The sequence below is a fragment of the Euprymna scolopes genome, chromosome 32, assembly GCF_053919585.1.
Source record: "Euprymna scolopes isolate OS-2025 chromosome 32, ASM5391958v1, whole genome shotgun sequence".
In the NCBI taxonomy this organism is placed as follows: Eukaryota; Metazoa; Mollusca; class Cephalopoda; order Sepiida; family Sepiolidae; genus Euprymna; species Euprymna scolopes.
In genome coordinates this window covers 17,107,063-17,111,961 of record NC_136513.1, presented here as the reverse complement: position 1 = coordinate 17,111,961, position 4,899 = coordinate 17,107,063, and the positions used below count along the sequence as shown (strand labels likewise).

At 52.4% G+C, this 4,899-nt stretch overlaps 1 pseudogene; it reads left to right on the top strand.

The window, feature by feature from the left end:
* The first annotated feature begins 3,688 nt into the window (after positions 1–3,688).
* LOC145256586 (U2 spliceosomal RNA) lies at positions 3,689–3,901 on the top strand (annotated as a pseudogene).
* The last annotated feature ends 998 nt before the right edge of the window (positions 3,902–4,899 follow it).

Below are 4,899 nucleotides of genomic sequence, written 5' to 3'. Positions count from 1 at the left end.
GGCCTAGGTTGGCTGGCTACTGGAAGATGAACGCCTCCTTGTTGGAGTCGGTCGACTTCCGGGAGCAGCTGTCGACACTAATTCAGAGGGAGTTAGTGGGGGCGGTTACCGGGAGTAGATGGTGGGTTAATCTTAAGGTCACCATTAGGCATTTTTGTGTCCAATATAGCCAAAGCCTCGCTTTAACTAGGGCTCGGACCAAAAAGCACCTAGAGGATAGATTGACCCGGGCGGTGGCAGGGGGGGATTCCCTAGATCTAGCACTAATTAAGGGGGACCTCAGTCGCTTGGCTAGCAAGCGATATGAAGGTCAAGTAGTTAGGGCTAGGTTAAAGGGAGTCTCCAACGAAGCCGTGAACGTTGACGCTGTTGAGCGTGGGGCCGCTTTAAGACGCGGCTCGGATGGGTACATTCGGGAGGTGAAAAACCTGGAATGACGTTCTCTCGTGTCGACGCGGGAGATCTGCAATGGGTTTCGGCAACATTTGGAGGAGCGCTTCACCAAACTACCCAGACTCCGCGGCCAGGAGTTTGGCAGCTATTTAGCTGGCTCGCCCCGCCTTACTGCGGCCCGAGCGGCTAGTTGCGAGGGGGTGGTTACGGAGCGTGAGGTCATTACTGCGTTGAAGCAGGTTGGCCACAACAGATCTCCGGGGCTCGATGGTTTGCCCTACGAACTGTACTTGAGGCTGTCGCCCATGTTTGTGCCCCTTTTGACGGGCGTGTTTAACCACTGGTTTGCCCAGGATTCAATCCCGAGGCAGGTAACCAAAGGAGTGGTCACGCTTCTGAAGAAGGGAAACCAACATGGAGGGGGGAACCTAGATGATTATAGGCCCATAACTCTGCTTAACGCAGATTTTAAGATTTTGGCCCGTATTCTTGCGAACCGACTGCAGGTCGTTATCGACGAGTTGGTCGAACCGGATCAGAACTACGCTGTGAAGGGTCGAACAATTCAAAACAATCTGCACTTGGTTCGCACGATAATAGAGGGGTTAGAAGACGACACGGAAGCCGCGCTGATCAATTTAGATCAGTCCAAGGCGTTCGATAGGGTGGACCATGGGTTCCTGAGGGCTGTTGTGGAGGCCGCCGGCTTTGGTCCGGACTTCCGCAAGTGGATCTCCGCCCTGTATCGTGACCCCGCGGTGGTGGTGCAAGTCAATGGTAGGTTGTCGGAGTCCTTTGGGGTCTCCCGGTCGGTGCGGCAGGGCTGTCCGCTGTCGCCTCTGCTCTATGTCCTGGCGTTGGAGCCCTTCCTTCGCAAATTAAGGGACGAGGCGGCGAGACCAGTCCTACGCGGCATTGCTCTACCTGGCGGCCGAGTTGCCAGGGTGTCCGCGTACGCTGATGACGTCACCGTTTTCGCAGCCAGTCGTAACGACATCGAAGCGGTGATAGAGGCGATCGCTGAGTACGAAGTTGTCACAGGGGCCGTGATCAATCGCAGCAAGTCCGTCGGCCTGCGGTTGAGCGCCTGGACCGGGGTAAACTCGCTTCCAGGTGCGTTCGGCTGGACTGATGGCCCGGTTAAGATCCTCGGTGTGTGGTTCGGGCCGGATCTCCAGCTGGACTAGAATTGGTCGGAGGTACAGACTAAGGTCGAATCGTCTGTCGGGACTTGGATTCGGAGGAGATTGTCCTTGAAGGGTCGTGCGGAGGCATGCGCCACTTACGTGTTTCCGTTGATCCTTTACCGTTTATCTGTTCTTCCCCTGCCTGCGGACCGCTGTAAGGCTTTGGAGCGACTCCTTTTCAAACTGCTTTGGAAGGGAGGAAAGCCGTATGTCCGTAGACAGGTCTGTACGCAGAAGCTTAGCGATGGAGGCTTGGGGATGCCTGATCTGCGCAGCCATCAACACGCAGAAAGACTGGCGTTCCTGAGTCGGACACTGATAGACGAGGCACCCTGGGTACCGGCCGTGGAGCACGCTTTCCCACGGCTGTTAACCGACCCCGCCGCCGAAGGTCGCCGTCGACCAGCGGGGGAAGGGCGCTTCCTGACCGAATGCCGAGCCGCCCTTAGGGCATTGCCGGGGTCCAGTGACCTTGCACGGCCTAGGTGGAGGCTATATGAGGAGTTAGTGGAGGGCACCGCGAAAGATCCACTGGTGGAGCGGCTACATCTGTCGAGGGGGGAAGTTCTCTCGCTTTGGAGTTGGGCGCCTGCCAGTAGCTACATAAGTAATGCTGAATTCTCAATAACGTGGAGGCTAGTCCGGGATGCGTTGCCTCTCTTCGACCGACTTGCCAGGGTTTTCAGGGATCCCGATTATTATTATCCCCCGTGCCCACGCTGCAACGATGAGAACGAGGACGAAACGCGTGAACACGCGTTCTTTCTTTGCAGCGGGGTACGGAGTCTCTGGAGGTATGTCGAAGGGGTAACGGCTCGCATCGACCCCGAGCGGTCGGTGCCACTTGATTTAGCGTACGTGGTTGACAATGTGGACCCGCCGTTTATCAGGGAGAAACGGGCGGTGTTTCTGGTGATACTGGCTGTAGCTAGGTTAGTGACGTGGGTTTCACGTCTAGACATCGTCTATGAGGGGCGGTCTGTTTCCGATCGGGATCTGGTTGTTCGTTTTAAGCATCAACTTAAAACGAAAATCAGATGTGATTGGGAAAGGTTGCCCCGCATCGACTTTGATAGAAGATGGGTGCACAACACTAGTTTGTGCATCCGACGAGGAGCTAGGTATGAGCTTGTGTTTCCACCCTAGTAGTATTCTTCTGGAGGTGCTGAAGTTTCGATTGTCGTACACTCGGAACCCAGCCCCTTCATATGTTAATACGGGGTTTACCCCGTAATCATGGGTAGGAGTAGGTTTGCTAGTTAGGCAGAGTAACCACCTAGAGTGGAAAGCTTATACTTTATTTAGGGCCTAGACTAGGGTGAATGTGAGTTTGATCCTGTCCCCTATAGATCTTTGTTTTTTGATAGATTGGCACTAGGAGAGCTTCCAATGATGCCCAAAGTCCACCAGTTTTATTTTTTCCTCGGCCCGATTGTATCCTTTACGTATTTTTATCTTGGAAGACGCCATCCATCCCTGTTATCCCCGACCCTAAGTTATTTTTCTTACAAGTCCCTATTTCCTCCACTCCCCCCTAGGGAACGACCTGCTTGCTTTCACCCTTTTTCCCCCCGGGGGAAGTGGACTGGAATACAGTGGGCGTTTCATACGACAGACCAGCCGTTAGGTAGGGAGGGTCCCCTTACTAACCCGCCCCCATAGGCATTTTATTAAGTTGTTTTTCTTTTTCTTTCTTTTTGGGTGTATCTTAGTTTGCCCCCCTCCCCATCATCTCACCCCCATTTGTTTTATATATAAAAAAAAAAAAAAAAAAAAAATACTTTAAGTTTGTAAATATCATTTTGTTTTGTTTTTTGTACATATTTCTTTCTTTACAGTACGAGAGTCGCCCGCCATCCCGATAAGCTGGGGAGCTGTCTTTTTAAGTAGGTCCTGGTAAGAATGTAGGCGGTTGTGGTATGATAGAATCTAGTATAGGTGTTTCTAAATAAAATACTTGCTTTCTAACGCAAGTTTAGCTAGCAAATTTAGCAAAGTCCCGTTTTCTTCCCCACTTCCCCCTTACTGGCCTTGGTGCCTAAGTTGTATCGGACCCCAAATGAGGGCCTGGCAGTAGATAATGCCAGGTCCGGGGCCGGTACGACTAAATAACTTCTTGGCCTTTTGGCCAAGATCAAAGTGTAGTATCTGTTCCGGCAGATGCTGCACTTAACATAATTTGTACCAGTCAATGGAGGGGAAACCCTCTATACTGGGACAATTATTATTTTTGGTAACCAGAGTGACCCCTTTTAGGGGAGCTGGTTTTTACCTCACATTAAAAACGGCCTTGTGCCTAATTTGCTCAGTGGGGGAGCAAATAAACACCATCTGTTCCGGCAGATACTGCAAGCTATGACTAGCAAAGACCAGATGTGGGGGCAACCCCACATGCCTGACCATTAACCAGCTCCCATTTCCCACCTCTCGGGAGCTGGTCCCCTTTTTCCCTTCCCCCTCCCTTCACTCCTCACATTAAAAATCGGCCTTGTGCCTAATTTGCTCGGTGGGGGAGCAAATAAATACCATCTGTTCCGGCAGATGCTGCACTTAAGATAATTTGTACCAGTCAATGGAGGGGAAACCCTCTATACTGGGACAATTATTATTTTTGGTAACCAGAGTGCCCCCTTTTTGCCTACTTTTAGGGGAGCTGGTTTTTACCTCACATTAAAAACGGCCTTGTGCCTAATTTGCTCAGTGGGGGAGCAAATAAATACCATCTGTTCTCAGTGCTTACTGCGGTCTGCCATCTGATCGAGTTGGGAGCTCTTAAACCGTTGGTTTAGAGTTTTTTGCTTGTCTCTTGCAAGGACCAGCCCCTTCTTGGGGATTTGGACCCGCAAAGACCTTCTTTGTTTTTCTTGTTGTCTGTTTCATGTTATTGCCCATCCTGGGCAACTTTTAACTGTTGTTTTCTTTCTTTTTTACAGATAGTCCGGGGTCCAGCTAGCACTTAAGCAGCCAGCAGGGCCAAGGGAAACCGACGTGCCTTTATAGGCGAAGGTCCTCTTGGTTTCCGAATCGGCGGGTGTTTAGCCGGGCCTTGGGCCAACAAAGTAGATGGAGCAGGCCTCTGCTCCTGCCACCTTGGGGGACGCCCCAGGTGTAGTTGTAGTGAAGGATCCGGGGGGTGCCGTCCCGCAAGGCACCCCCAGTTCGAGAAGGGTTTCCGGGGTCGCCGCCCCAGAGTGTTCGTCGGTGTCCGGATCGCGAGCGGGGGCCGCCACCCCCAGTAGGGTCGAGTCGGGTGTTGCCACCCCGAAAGGCAGCACCAGTATGTCCGGTTCGAGAGCGGAGTTCGCCAACCCCAGTAGCG